The sequence below is a fragment of the Leopardus geoffroyi genome, chromosome A1 (genome assembly GCF_018350155.1).
Source record: "Leopardus geoffroyi isolate Oge1 chromosome A1, O.geoffroyi_Oge1_pat1.0, whole genome shotgun sequence".
NCBI lineage: Eukaryota > Metazoa > Chordata > Mammalia > Carnivora > Felidae > Leopardus > Leopardus geoffroyi.
This window is the reverse complement of record NC_059326.1, coordinates 141,004,454-141,021,227: the sequence shown is the minus strand read 5'-3', so window position 1 is coordinate 141,021,227 and position 16,774 is coordinate 141,004,454.

Here is a 16,774-nt window from a genome sequence, read left to right as displayed (position 1 = left end):
GAGGTAGAGCAGCTTCATTGTGACCATGAAGCAATCATGAACATGAACACCACACCCTAAGGAAAGCAAACCAGAAGGATAGAAGGATCCTGTTGAGGCCAGGCTTGACTTCAAAATCCTCAACGCTTCTCTTTCTTCTTATTCTCCCTATCCTTCATAATCCTCAACACAACTATTCCGGGTGCCATAACCCATCAATGAAACAATCGTGTGTGATAAATCTTTAACTTGTCTGGGTAAGAACTGGAGACTTTGGGGACACAGAAGAAGACATAGGTCTTTAGTATGGTTCAGCCAATATTCTCCTTCATCTTTATTTCTAAAATATGAATAAAATCCTCAATATGGGGGCACCTGGGTGGCCCAGTCAGTTGAGCACCAAACTCTTGATTTTTAGCTCAAGTCATGATCTCATGGTTCATGAGTTCGAGCCCCCCAGGGGGCTCTGCACTGACAATGCAAGCAGAACCTGCTTGGGATTCTCTCCCTTTCTCTCTCTGCCCCTCCCCAACTCTCTCTCTCTAAAATAAATAAACATTAAAAAAATCATCAAGGTGGGCTTTAAAAGCAAAATTGGGCAACATCTATTTGTCCAACAAATATTTAGGGAACACCAGCTATGTTCCAGGCACACTACTGGGCTCTCCGGGGGTACAATGGTGAATGAAAATAGAGTGAGTTCGCTGTCATTTACAGTCTAGTGGGAGAGATAGACAGTGCTTAAGAAATCACATAAAAGTTTAATTATAAAACAAGATTACTCTATCACTAGAGACATATCACCCATTGAATGCAATTTATCCCAAAGAACCACAAGTCTAAAAATGTAATGGAAATTATGCTTAAAGGACAAAAGTGCTAAAAATTATCAGAGAAAATAAAGGAAATATCCTTAGAGAAGTTAAGGAGCTAAACTAAAGGATAGGTTTAGGGGTTGGGTTGGGAGCAAGGAAACATTGCTCTAGAAGAGAGAGTGCACTGGAAGAGCTGGGCAGGTAGATCCGAGGAAGGACCACCACGAAGGCTATGGACGCAGGGCCCAAGAACTGCTTGGAAACTGAGCCATCATCACTTGTCATTTGCCCTGCTTTGACTGAATGGAATGTCTCCACCACCTGCACCAGAGGACTCTGGTAACTGTCTTCCCTTGGAATCCATGAGGACTCCATTGCTACTGCATTCTCCCCCCACTGATCACCTAGGAGGCCTTGCAGACCACCCCTTCTCCCCACTTTGCTGCCCAGTGCATACAATACTCCCAAGACACCGGGGAACCCCTTGGATAGGGAGAGGACTGAGGGGGTCCTAGACTGGACACCCCAGCAGAGTGCATGTGTAGAAGCATTGCACACTTGTCCTTGAGGTGTGGGTTGCCGACTGAATGCATCGTGATGCCGGAAGAGTCTTCTTCCCTCCCTGCCCTTCTCTCCCCAAGATAGAGCAATAGCTATTGACTTCTCTTGTAATAATTAAAAGTACTTAAGAATATAAGACAGAAAATTAAAATTAAGCAAAGGACGTATCAGAGTGCCAAGAATACATATCTACCTTCTTGATGTTTTGAGACAGGGCCTGGACATGATCCTATCATTGATTATAGTACATGGACTTTTTGCCTTGCTTTAGTCCATGAGAATTTAATGGGAGATCACAACGAAGGATTCTTTAATCACAAAAGTCATGGCATTAATTTGTTGAAACAGTCTCTGGAAGAATAAGGACAGAATGTGGGCCTAACCACTTCTTTGTTATCATCACATGTTGATTAAACAGTCATGGTATTTAGTTTCGCATTAAATGTATCTTGATATAACACAGTTATGAATAAACTAAGGCTCATCTGATATATGCCAAAACCCTAAAAGAGAAAGACAAAATTTGGTGTTTATGCAGCTCATTAGGGTTAGAGAGGACCTCTAACTTACACTATTTGAGTGTAAGATTAACTTGATAAATTAGTGAAGTGGTATAAATGCACAGGGACGTGTGTGGATGAGTAAAGTAACTTTTAGAAAGAGACAGGTTGGGGCACCTGGGTGACTCAGGTGGTTAAGCCTCTGACTTCGGCTTGGGTCATGATCTCACAGTATGTGAGTTTGAGCCCCACGTTGGGCTCTGTGCTGACAGTGTGGACCCAGCTTCGGATCCTCTGCCTCTCTCTGTCTGCTCCGCCCCCAAAATAAATAAACATTGGTCACTCTAATGAGGGGTCACACTTGGACCACACTTGAACTCCCAAAAATAAACAAACATTGAAAAAAATTAGAGACAGGTTAATTACATTTTAGCTGTGCTATATGCTAACTGAGTGACTTTGGGCAAGTTATTTCAGTGTACTGTGCTTCAGTTTCCTAATTCCCAAAATGGAGATTAAATAATACCCTTCACATAGGCTGGCGGGTAGATGAAACACAATAATGCATGTAAGGTGCTAAATTTAGCACTTGGCACATGGCAATGTTAATTATTATGATTATTGCTTTCTTTAATAAATGTTTACGTAGTGCTTGCTATGTACCAGACATTGTCTAATTACTTTACAAAAAGAATTTATTTATGTACTATTATGTGCTAGGTAGTACTTTGAGCACCGTGCACATATTAACCTGTTTCTCATCACAATCCTGTGGGATAGGTACTATTCTGACCATGACCACCTCCACTTTACAGATGAAGAAATTACAGTCCACAGTTTAGTGACCTCATTAAAATAACACAGCAAGTGAGAGCCAGAGCTGACATTCAAATTCAGACAATCTGCTTTCATGGGCAGTGCTCTTAGCCATATGCCATCAGGTCTCCGCACATTATCACCATCATCATCATCATCACCACCACTAACACCACCATTATCTTGAACCATAAACTGAATATGATGCACAAGGCATTAATATATATGTATGCTGATTATTAAAGTTTTTTCCTACATAATAGATCTTTTCATAAAATGTATATGTCACTTTTGTAAACAAAATTATATTTTAAGTGCAAAAATAAGCTTACTAATGAAGAAAGCATATATGGAATTGTTCTAGAAAAGTTAAAAAGATTAATAGGACAAAATATCTGTAAGGAAATTTAAGGGCTAGTCAATAATCCCCCGTCTTCTTTTAAGGGATTGTTGTAAAATCATTTTATTAATCATGCCTACTTGTCTTTCAAATTAATAGAGTGGCCAAATGTGAAAGTGTTTTATAAATTATTTTTTAAAAACCTCTAGAAATACAGTTATAATTTTCTGGGGTTTATTCCCTTACAGATTCAAAACAGAATTCATTTGTGCATGTATGATATAAATAGACATATACATGCATGCACATCCTTGGAAAGTTTTTCAAGAATTATATACTATTCTATCCATGTTGGTTGCCACTGGCAACATAGGATTGCTGATCTGACAGGGATTTAACTTCTCTCAAATCCTTTCTATGGGGAACCCCAAAAACATGAAGATATATTGCAAAACACATTTAGACCAGAAGGTGGCAGTAAAGCATTAGTATTTCCCAAAGATTCCCCTGCCTGAGAATTAACTTCTGGTAGGTGTAATATATCATAGGAGACAAAATATTGCCTGGAGGTTCTGATCATCCAGATCCTGTGGGCACCTCCCTATCCCCCACCCTATCCCTACCCCCAGACAGAGATTATGGGGGTATAGTGTAGTAAGTGCTGCCCTCAGAAACACACAGGGCTCTGGGAGCAAGGTCATTTATCTGAAAAGTATAATACCCCCATCTTAGAATCCGCATTTAAGTTAACTTTATTGCATAAATGGAATGATAACTGGGATATTGTGATCATCTTATTTTAACTCTTTGATGAAGTTTTTCCATGTGCCAATTTTAATGTGATTTCTCTTTGTTCTTCATATAAGGAATGACAAAGAAATACTGGGAGAAATGGTATACTTTAATATGGCCCCCTCACCATTCACTCCAGGCAATCAAGAAGCCCCCTCAAACTTTCTTCATGCTGGAAAATGCACATTGGTGTTCTCTAGTATAGACTGGGCTTGGAATTCTTAAAAGAAAAAAGTTACTCTGACACTTGTAAGGAAGAATTTATTTAGGACCGTTGTCCTAGGTGTAGATGCCATGACGACTGCAATAGAAGAAACAGATTGGACTCAACTCCAGATGCAAGGAGAAGTGGAGATTTATAGTCAAGGAGCTGATGGGGAGGGTGGGGGGAATAATTTCAGGAGACTCATGAAAGGACACATATGGGGGTGTGGTCTGCATAGCAAAGGCAATTCCACAATCAAGTTATTTGCTATCTCCAGGAATTAGCTTACCTTGGGAAGAGCAGCCACTCCCTATGTCTTGCAAGTCTTGGGGATGTGAATGCACCATAAAATATAGAAACAATTTAGAAACGTGGGTAATACAAGTGCTTTGCTTCTAGCTTCTAAAACACGATTTCTGTCAATCAACCAAGCACCTCATGAAATTAGGAAGGAATGAATAAGCAAGATCATCTGATTTCACCTAATAATCTTGACAGGTAACATTCACTTAGTTCCCTTTTATATGCTACCTCATGTGCTACGCACTTTAAATGATTAACCCTATTTAATCCACATATTTGTATCTTGATCGTGGTGATGCTTGTATGTGATAAAGGGCTACAGAATTCTACACAAAACTCTAAAAAAAAAAAGGATCTAAGCGGCGTCTGGCTGGCTTAGTCATTAGAGCATACTACTCACAACCACTCATAAGCTTGGAGTTGTGAGTTTGAGCCCCATGTTGGGCCTAGAGCTTACTTTAAAAAAGAAAACAAAAACAAAAACAAAATTAGTGTATGCAAAAACTGGTGAAATATGAGTCAGAACTATGGCCTAATTGTTTTAATTGTATTATACCAATTAATTTCTTGGTTTTGATCATGTATTATAGTTAAATAAGATGCCCCTGGTGGGGTAAGCTAGATAATGGACACATGGGACCTTACTATCTATTCTTGTGAATCTACAATTATTTCAGAATAGAAAGTTAAGAGTCCTTCAAGGCCAATACTATTATTATCATCCCCATTTTACACTGGAGGCAACTAGGGTTGAAATGGTGAAGTAACCTGCCTAAGGTCATTCACACAGAATGTGTGTGGTTCCAATCCAGAGCTGATGTACCATCAATCTCCCTCCAACATAGAGAATCTTCAGATAACATAATGATTCCTGCTACTCATAGAATGTTTCTAGGTTCCAATAAGTTTTTGGAAAATACATCAATACATTCAATTACCCTACACTGCTTGAAAGTTAATCTGCAGCGCACTTAGTATAGGAACTGGGACAGGTCTTTAGCAAGAAATAATGACATGACAATGTTCCATTTCATGGGCTTCCTTCAGCGACAAATTGTAGAAAATCAACACCTTCTTTTTTCACTAATGTAGAACACCAGGTATCAGATTAATAGTCATATAAAGAATGAACTCATTTCCCAAGAAAAATCTTAGACATGAGTCATAAATAACAAACAATGTATTTTGTACAATTCAGTCCTCTCTAATGGCAAAGAAATTAGCAACATATTTCCAGATTCTAATTGCATTGTAAGTAGATGAATCAGAACATTTTCTATGACACATCTGTTAGAAGCCTTTTTGCTTCACTTAGTCTTAATTACAGCGGCAGTGAACAGCGCTGGACTGACTGAGTATTCATAGCTGATCTCAAGGCCTAGAAAATGTCAGAAACACATTCGGAGAGCCGATAACTTTTCTTTGATACATTATGCGCCTATGGGGTTTAATTCATAAGTTATGAGTCAATGATCTCTACCGGTTTATTAACTGCTTTGTGCCATTTCCCAAATATTCTCCATTACTTTTGCCTTTGGTTATTTCTTTTATTTGGTGTAGCGTGACGTGGTCTTTTGGATTCTTGGTAATTGGGTCTCATAGGAGGCTTGGGGCAGGTCATGTTTGCTGTGAGACATGGGCTGTCCTCTGACTAGGTTAATGGATAGGAAGAGACTGTGATGTGTCTTCCTCAGCTGGTTATCGCCATAGTCTCCACTTCCTCACCCTAAACTGTCTCTGCAGAGCAGGCTTTTCTGTAACAGGGAGGGGGTGACCCAGTGCAGGGAAGGACTGGCTGGTAACTATCACCAACTCCACCCTGGCCTGCCTGACTGCCTAGAGGGAGGAAAACCAGCAGAGTTGGGTGGGGTTTTTTTTTTTTTTTTTTAAGTTTTATTTATTTACATAACCTGTAGACCAAACATGGGGCTCAAAATCACGACCCCGAGATTAAGAGTCACATGCTTTTCTGACTAAGCCAGCCAGATACTCCCAGCAGAGTTTGATTTAATCAGCCAATGACTAAAGATAAAGTATTTAGAGTGGGGTTTAAGTTTATCTATGTAAAATACTACACAGATTGATGATCATTTTCAAAGAGGGAGAAAAAAAAGGAAAGAAACTAGTGTGAAATCGTTAACATTTTTGAGTATTTGATGAATTCTCACCTTGATTTTTTTTGTTTGATTCATTGTGACTATTTTAATTTCATCAGTGTTTCTTTACAATTGACCCAGAGCTTGAAGTTCCCAAGAGACTTTTATAGACAATGAATCCCACTCAGATACGAAGTGTCATAGGACATGAATGCTCATTTTCAAGTCTAATATATTCTCAGATACATTTTCCTCATCAAAAGGACGAAGTAAGGGTGCCTGAGTGGCTCAGTCGGTTAAGCGTCCAACTTTGGCTCAGGTCACGATTTCATGGTTTGTGGGTTCAAGGCCTGCATCAGGGTCTGGGCTGACGGTGTAGAGCCTGCTTCAGATTCTCTCTCTCCCTCTTCTCTACCCCTCTGCCGTTCACGCTCTCTTTCTCTCTCTCTCAAATAAGTAAACATTAAAAAAATAAAAAAATAAAATTCTTTTAAAAAACAGAATGAAGTAGATTTAATGAATGAGTGCAGTTTTCTTAATTGAATTCCACACAATTTGGTTAAGGATACAAAAAAGATCTCATGCGATCAACCACCAGGTAAATCCATCTAGGTCATGATGGATTAATTTTTTTTTTTTTTTAATGTTTTATTTTACTTTTGAGACAGAGAGAGACAGATCATGAACAGGGGAGGGTCAGAGAGAGAGGAAGACACAGAATCTGAAGCAGGCTCCAGGCTCTGAGCTGTCAGCACAGAGCCCAACATGGGGCTCAAACCACAAACCATGAGATCATGACCTGAGCCGAAGTCGGACGCTTAACTGACAGAGCCATCCAGGCACCCCTAGGTCATGATGGATTTAAAGGTAGCTGTAACTACACAGGACATCTTGAGTCTTTTTGACAAGAGGGCCTCAAGCTAACAAGATAGCTGTGGCCAAGAAACAAGATCTTTGCTGGCTTTGAAAAGACAAAAATTGAAAAGTACTATAAGTGTAGAACTATAAAGTATCTCTGTACAGTGAAACACTCTGTAGCTGTCAAGATGGTAATATGTGGATATATTGATTATATTTAAATGCATATAGATTACACACTTTTACTGTGAAAAATCAAATTGCAAAACACTTTATTTCATCTCTATATATGTGTACATATGCATAGAAAATAGCCTGGATAAACACTATAATATATATGGGTCGTATATATGGTTGGGAGATAACAGGTAATTACCCACCCACTCTCCCCCCCCCCTTTTTTTTTACTTGGGTAAAGTTCCCAGATTCTAAAATTAGTTTATAATAAAACTTTTAAGAATGAAATGGAAAAAAAAAATGGAAGAACCTATAGTAGCAGAATCTATAGGAATCTGAAAGTTAACAATTCAGTTAGCATTATTCACTCAAAAAATACTCAGCAAATGTTTATTATCTATCTACTATGTGTACAGAATTTTGCTATGTCCTGAGGGAGATTTAAATGTGAATTAACAAATTCTCTACTGTCAAGGACTTAATCTTAGAGGTAAAGGCACCCATGTAAACAATGAAAATTAATCCAGAGGCAGAATGAAAGACACAGAAAGGAACAGACAAGGGGTTGAGGGAAGGCAGAGGAAGGAGTTAGTGACTGCTGAGGAAACACTGACAAAAAACTCAGGACCAGACTGAGAAGTGACCCATTCACTTGTTCAGGCATGCTTTGTGTTGAGGTTTCAGCACTACAACCAAACCAAGTTGAGGGTCTCGGATGGCAAAGCTAAGTCCTGTCTTCTACTTAAATAAAATACCAACTTTATGCTCAGGCTCCTGAACTGTTTTAGCTATAAACTTACCAAAACAAACAAGAGCTCTTGCTAAACCCAGTATTAGGCTTTCATGGAGAACTATCTGGATGTGTTGTCCTTTAATGGATAAAATATATTTTTCATCACTTGAACCAATATGCCCAATGGATCATAAACAGTAAGATGAGGGCTCGCCGACAAGCTGCAAAAATGCATAGAGGACTAATTTAGATAGGCTTAAATAAGTAGCTTGACTACCAATTTGGGGGAAGCAGGAAGATGAATATTTTTTTCTGGGGACTCCATCTGGGTTGAACTGTTTAGATGCCCACTAAACTAAGAGAAAAAGGCAGTGGAAAGAGAGAGCCATGGCTGTTGATAAGGTATGGATGTCATCACCAAATCACAACCACTGACAATTCATCAGGGGACTTGTTACTTAGTAAACTCACACTTCGCATTCTCTCCCAGCTTATCCAAGTGTTTCATATGGAGATAAACCTCTTCTGCTCAATTTCAGATCCTGTTGCAAATGTTGCTCTGTCCTTGGAGCTCAATCACAAAATTAAAAAGAACATGCAAATGGAACCAGTAATTACCCAAGTCATCAGAATCCAAAGGATTGTGATAACAAATGTTCTCTTACGGATAAACTGGAACAGGGATAGGCAGATAAGTATATCAGAATATCAACAATATAATAAGAACATCAGATAATCTCACCCTTGTCTCACCTCAGGCTTGTTTCATGGTTCATCTTGCTCTCCTCAATTAAACGGCCCAAGAACCCTCCTGATCATCTGGCCAATGCTAAATGCACACATATTTTGTGGCAAAACATCAGGTTTGGGATGGTTTTCTCATATGCCTAATACTGAATAGGAATATTCTCAGTATTTCCTCATACGCCTAATACAAGTGTAGCAATTTATTAAAGGTTGAATTTTCCTCTTCCAAGAAATGAAATTGAAGGAAGTTGCGAACAAAAGCATGGCTAAGAGTTGTGAACGCAGCACACCTGGAGTTTATCCCCCAGGGTCAAGTGCTTTTCAATCACTAACCATAAACCTGTCCATTCTGCTCAAAAAGGCAGGCTGATCTCTTTCCCAAACTGGTGAGAAAGTATTATTTGTTATTCATCTGTAAAGTATGTATAACTCATCTGCAACCAAGGATAGCTCATTTATTTCAATTACAGCTTAACTTGACACTAAGCTGTAAAACATGCACAGATATGCCTTTCTTTAATGCAGTGAGTACATTCCTGGCAAAAGCAGCTTAACAATTGGATTGTTTCCTTGCTGAATTGCATTACAATTTAGAGTTCAATGATTATTTTTCAATTGACAACACTTTGCCTTTAAATTTTTTAGCTTAAAAATTTTCTTTTTAAATTTATTTATTTATTTTGAGAGAGAGAGAGAGGGAGTGGGGGGGGGGGAGAGAGAGAGAGAGAGAGAGAGAGAGAGAATGAGAGAATGAATCCCAAGCAGGCTCCATGCTGTCAGCACAGAGCCAGACATGGGGCTCAATCCCACCAACCATGAGATCATGACCTGAGCAGAAATCAACAGTCACTCAACCAAGTGAGCCACCCATGCCCCCCAACTTAAACAATTTTCTAACAAACTATTCATTAAGGCCTGATCACATATGTATATGCAGTTTTCTTGGGAAAGGACACAAAACAGGTAAAATATGGACCCTGTTCTCCAATGCCTAAAATCTAATTATGAAAGGAAGACATTAGAGACTTTAAACAATTGAGAAACAAGGTAAGAAAGTTATGATAAGTGCAGACAATACTTTGCAAAGAAGAGATTTAGAATAATCTGAAAGAAATAAGTCTCCAGCTGAGCCTGACTGACAGATAATGTTTAAAAGGGAATAGAGGGGTGCCTGGCTGGCTCAGTTGGTAAAGCATACGGTTCTTGATCTCAGGATTGTGAGTTAGAACCCCATATTGGGTGTAGAGATTACTTAAAAATAAAAAAATCTTTTTAAAAAATAAATAAATAGATGGGGTGCCTGGGTTGTTCAGTTGGTTCAGTGTCTGACTTCAGCTCAGGTCATGATCTCATGGTCTGTGAGTTCGAGACCCGCATTGGGCTGTCTGTTGTCAGTGTAGACCCCGCTTCGGAAACTCTGTCTCCATCTCTCTCTCTGCCCCTCCCCTGTGTGCTCTCTTTCTCAAAAATAAATAAACATTTATAAATAAATAAATAATAAGTAAATAGATAAAAGGGAATGGAGAGGGCATTTTAGGCAGTGGGCTAACCTGGGAACATATCTGGAGTCACTACTGAACATGATTTATACAGAGGTGGGAGGACTTTTGGCAAAGAGAAATACCTTATAATGTACACAGTCATTTATCCCATATATTAGTTTTCTATTGGTGCTGTAACAAATTACCACAAACTTAATGGTCTAAAACAACACAAATGGTATGTTCTCACTTACATGTGGAATCCAAAAACAGCAACAACAACCCAAACTCATAGATACAGAGAACAGATGGGTGGTTGACAGAGGTGAGACTTGGGGGTGGTGAGATGGGTAAAGGGGTCAAAGGATACAAACTTGCAGTTATAAAATAAGTAAGTCACAGGGATGTCATATGCAGCATGGCATATTTCATATTTGAAAGTTGCTAAGAGAGTAAATCTTGAAAGTTCTTATCACAAAAAATTTTCTGTAACTGTATGGTGACAGATGTTAACTAGACTTATTGTGGTGATCATTTCACAATATATACACATATAGAATCACTATGTTGTACACTTGAAACTAATATGATGTTGTATGTCAGTTATACTTCATTTTAAAAAATTTAGGATGTTTCAGTTCTGTAGGTTAGAAGTCCAGCATGTATCTCACCAGACTGAAAGTGCCAACGGGGCTGTATTCCTTTCTGGAGACTCAAGGGAACAATCTATTTCCTTGCTTTTTCCAACTTCTAGAAGTCTTCCTCACCCCTTGGCTTTGTGGCCCCCTTCCTCCGTCTTCAAAGCCAGCAGCATTGCAAGATTGTATTCTTCCATAATCACATCTCCCTCTCTCCACAACCAGGAAAGCATCTCTGTTTTTAAGGACTCACTGATTGCACTGGGCTCACCTGAACAACCCAGGATATTCTCCCATTCAAGGTCCTTAACCTTAACCACATCCACAAAGTTTCTTTTGCCATGTAAGGTACCCAATTTTCTCTAACCCCTTGCTTTCCATTCTCATTCCCATGTTGTTTTTTTTTTTTTTATTTTTTAACGTTTATTTATTATTGAGAGACAGAGAGACACAGAAAGTGAGCAGGGAAGGGGCAGAGAGAGAGGAAGACACAGAACCTGAAACAGACTCCAGGCTCTGAGCTGTCAGCACAGAGCCCGATGTGGGGCTTGAACCCATGAACCGTGAGATCATGACCTGAGCTGAAGTCGGTTGCCCAACCAACTGAGCCACCCAGGTACCCCTCATTGCCACGATTTTAATCAGGTTCTTACACCCTCACTTGGGATTATAGCAAAACCTGCTAATCTGCTTCAATTCATCCTTTGCATCAGTTCATACAAATCATCTTAAAGCCCTACTAAAAAAAAGAAATTCATCTGAGTAAAATTTAAAGATCTTATTGGCTTTATTGAGTGATTAATGAATCAGGCAGCACCCGATCTAGCAGATAGAAAGGAGCTCCTAGGAGCTGTACAAAATGAAAGGATTTTATAGGCAGAAGGAAGGGGGAACAAACAGCAAAGTAGGTTGGTTATTGCAAGGTTACTTTCCTTTAGGGGACAGCAGGGAGTCTATCAGGCAGATTAACTAACTAGTACTGATCAAGTAATTCCTGATAAACTCGTTTAAGAGTCCATTTCTGGGAGAGCCAAAACTAATTTTTGCACCTATGAGTATATATTCTGGATACACATAAAACACTTCTGAAAGCATACCCAAGAAACTGTAAATGGGCTGAGAAGTGAAATGCAGCAGTGTGGGGGTGGTGAGGGAGGCATAAAAAGTTCTAAAAGGATATATTAAAAACTAATAAAAGTGATTAGCCATAGGGATGGAGGGTAAGAATTCGGTCAAAAGGGGGATGAGAATCAGAAACATTCTGTAAAAAAAAAATCAGTATCATTTCTGATTTTACATATTCAAGCTTTTTGAACAATGTAAGTATTCCATATTCAAAAATAAACAAAATAAAGAAAAACAGGAAGCTAGATTAATGTTTATGCCAGTCAGTGCTATGGTAAAATGTTAAAGGTTTTGTTTTTGTCATTTTTTAGATGAATGTATTTTCTTTCTTTCTTTCTTTCTTTTACTTATTTATGTATTTACTTTTAAGTGGGTTCCACACCTCACATGAGGCTTGAACTCACCACCCTGAAATTAAGAGACGCATGCTTTACTGACTGAGTCAGCCAGACACCCCAAGTTGAGTTTATTTTCTTAAGAGTTCATTCAAACTTAAAACCCAAGTGGTAAGGGGGTGCCTGGGTGGCTCAGTCAGCTAAGCGTCTGACTGACGCTCAGGTCATGATCTCACAGTCTATGAGTTCAAGCCCCATGCTGGGCTCTATACTGACAGCCCAGAGCCTGGAGCCTGCTTCAGATTCTGTGTCTCCCTCTCTCTCTGCTCCTCCCCTGCTCATGCTCTGTCTCTCTCTGTCTCTCAAAAATGAATAAGCATTAAAAAAATTATTTTAAATAAATAAATAAATAAATAAATAAATAAAATGTATTTGCTGCTGTGCCTTCAGGGGGGATTATGCCACGGTGGTTTTGGCATGTCGGGACTTTCTTATTAAAAGCTAACTCTTTTATTAGACCATCTTTTCCTTTTTTTTTCCTCTTAAAAAAAATGTTTATTTATTTTGAGAGGGAGAGGGAGAATGTGAGTGGGGGAGGAGCGGAGCTAGAGGGGGTAGGAGAGAGAGAATCCCAAGCAGGCTCCATGCTGTCAGTGCAGAGCCTCACGTGGGACTTGATCTCACCAAACATGAGATCACGATCTGAGCCAAAATCAAGAGCCAGAGGCATAACCAACCGAGCCACCCAGGTGCCCCAAAACCTTTTCTTATACCTCAAATGAGATGCTGTGGAGAACACCTGACAAGTGCTGGCAACACAAAAATGATGATGTTGGTAACAGTCAGGCAAAGAGTGACCCATCCAGAGGTCAGCGGAATAAAGAAAATACACAGGCGGAAAATGCTCAGACAACAGCTAGACTCCTGCTTCTACCCCAGCTCTGGGAAGCTACAGCCAGGTTTTGCTTGGTTCAGACTCCTTATGGGAGGCAGCAGTAGTGAGAGGGCCATGCACTCCAGAAGTTGCTGCTGAGTGCATTTCCAGATGTAGTACAACTCCTGAACTGTCTGATCCACAAACATCCAGCCCACCCCTCAGGCCTAGCAGAGTAGTAAAAGGGTTTCCAATGCAAAGGATTCGCACAGGGTAACTGTGTTGTTTAAATCAGTGCTTCTCAAAGGGTGTGGTCTCTGGCACAGCAACATCAGCGTCACCTGAGAACCTGTTACAAATGCAAATACTCAGGCCCTGGCCAGATCTACAAAATCAGGAACTCTAAGGGGGAAGGGGTGTCTTCACAAGCCCTTCTGGTCTTTCGGGGGGGAGGGGACTACAGTTTAAGAATCACTGTTTTAAATAAATATTTTTTCCACTTCCATAATGATAACAATCACCAGGAGAGGGGAAAGAGGAGCTGGGCAGTTTGTGAGCAATGCATATTCCTGGGTCCTAACTCAGACTTGCTGAATCAAAATAGCCTGTAAAGGAACCTCAGAATCCGCCTCTAGAGATGACTGAGAAACTGGCTTAAACGACTCCTAGTACCAGATGGACCATGCTGAAAAACAAACTTGCCTTATGACTCCCTGAATGTATCAGATGTTTCTTTTTCTCAAAGTAAACATCCAGGCTGGCCTTCCAGCTCAAACAAGATTCTTTCAGACTACCTAATGCGGAACAGCCTCTTCAGGGACGTGTTTGTCATTTCCGACCCACAGCTGTGTTGTGGTCTACATCTTGGAATCCTAATTCCTGACAGTCATCCAAATAAGGAAGTACAGATCCCTTTGGCTCTTTTGCTGACAGCCATTCCCATAATAAATTCAAAGGTGGGCCACTTAAGACCCACTCCCCACTGTTGTCACATGGAAGGGGATCCTAAGGAATGACATGTGAGACGATGGATTTAAGCAGAGGTCAAGGAGGAATTTGGGGACCTGGGGCTGCTTACTGCCCTGGGTGATGGCAGACAGCTCTGAGGAGAGCGGCATGAGAGGGAAGCGTTACACTTTCTTCCACTGAGTCATACCCTGTAGGCGGTGGACCGGCTGCATCACTCCTTAATTCTAAAAGCAAGAGAACTTTCCCATGCCCATCCCTCCATTCCAAACACCCTTGTCCCCTGCCCTGGGGTGTGGGGCAGGCAAGTGGAAGAGTTGCTGGGTGCATAATTTCTAGGTCTTAGGACTGGGTCAGCCCCACACTTTGCAAGCACTCTGGAGAAGCTCCTTCCCAGAACTTGGCTAGGAAAGCAGGGGAGACGGTGACGAAGCCCACAGGAGGTCTCACTCCTAAGGGACAGTGACATTACAGGACGGTGACATTGAAGACAGTACATTGAGGAAAAGGGAGGACAGCAATAACCTAAAGAGTAACTTTACCTCCTATTCATTGTACATACTGTGAAATAATCAGTGTCCCCAGCAGTTTTCTTCCAAGTTCAGTGATGCTTAACAAGTCAGGCCGCAGCTTTGCTGGTCCGAAGTATGTGAGTACAGAGACCAAAGGTTCCAAGGACAAGACTGTAGTCTTTGACAAACAAGAGCATCACTGTAGCAGGAGAAGGATCCACACCTGTTAAACTCAGCCAGTGATTCCCAACAGCAATTGCCACTGAGTGTTTCTTGCCCACTGTGCCACGGACTTGTGTGGCTGGGGGGTCTGGAGGCCTATTTGTTGTCTGCAGGCTCTAGTAAACTGAGCTCTCACAGCAGAAAGAGAAAGGACATGATGAGGAGGACAGGACGGGGCAAGAAAGGGAGTGGGGAAGCAGCTAATGGGCAATTACTTCAGGAGGAGCATCAGGAGGAATCTCAGCCTCCACCTGCTGAGGTGAGTTGGCGTTTTGTTCTTCAACCTGAACTTACAACATCTTAGGCCATTTTTTTAAAAAAATTCACATTCATCAGCCATTTTGTCCCAAGAAGAAAAAAAGCTCCCAAGCTGAACCTGAAGCAGTACTTTTTTTTTTTTTTAACGTTTTATTTATTTTTGAGACAGAGAGAGACAGAGCATGAGCAGGGGAGGGTCAGAGAGAGAGGGAGACACAGAATCCGAAACAGGCTCCAGGCTCTGAGCTGTCAGCCCAGAGCCCGATGCGGGGCTCGAACTCACGGACCACGAGATCATGACCTGAGCCGAAGTCGGATGCCCAAACCGCCTGAGCCACCCAGGTGCCCCAAACCTGAGGCAGTACTAATGCAGAAGTTGGCCCATGCGATGCCTCGGGGCCTAACCTCACACTCGTGCAATCTCAGATGTCTCCTGTGCTATCAACGGTCAGGGATTTGGGCCATTTGCGGTTTAATACCTTTGTTGCTCTATTTTATGCAATCTGCCACATTTTACCCACTAAGAGGACTAAAAGTATAAAGAAACATCTGAACAAAAAGAACAGTGGCTCCTTTTAAAATGAATATGAAAAAGAAAGATAAAAAGAATATGAATTCTGGGAGGACAAGGATCTTTGCTAGTTCTGTTTATACCACTACAGACTAAATGTTTGTGCCCCCCTACATTCATATGTTGAAATCTTAACCTTCAAGGTGATGGTAGTGGGAGGTGGGGGCCTTCAGGAGGTGATTAGGTCATGAGGGCAGAGCCCTCATGTTTGGCATTAGTGGTCTTATAAAAGAGACCCTGGGAGCTAGCTCACGCCTTCCACCATGTGAGGTTATAATGAAAAGAAGGTCATCCATAAACCAGGAAGTGGACCTCACCAGATATGGAATCAGCCAGTGCTTGATCTTCAACTTTCTAGCCTCTGGAACATGAGAAATAAATTTTTGTGGCTTATACTTGGCTTCTGGCATTTTTCTTATAGCAGCCCAAATGAACTAAGACATAATTCCAATGTCTAGAAAGTGTCCAGCACATAGTAGGTACTCTATAAGTATTTATTGTATAGAAAAGGGTGATCTCTGGTCAGGAGTAGAAGCCGGTACTCTACGGGATCATTGACAAAGAGCTACAATGGGCTTTGTCCTCCATGTTAATGCCCGTTTCATTTGTCACACCAAGGAGGACCAACAAATGCCTAAATCGTTTGTCCATTTATTTGAGCTTCATGAAATTTCTTTGCATTATTTTCTATCAGTTGTGTCTTGCTTTGTCACTACATATATGTGTTTTACTTTATTGGCCTTTTAGTCCTTCACACTTGCTTCAAGAGCTGCCCAGAATTGTAGATGAATATCATGGAGGCCTGGGGAGTTACATGTCCTCCCCACGTCCCCCAGAAACAGTGATAAGCCAAGATGGGTGGTATAGGCA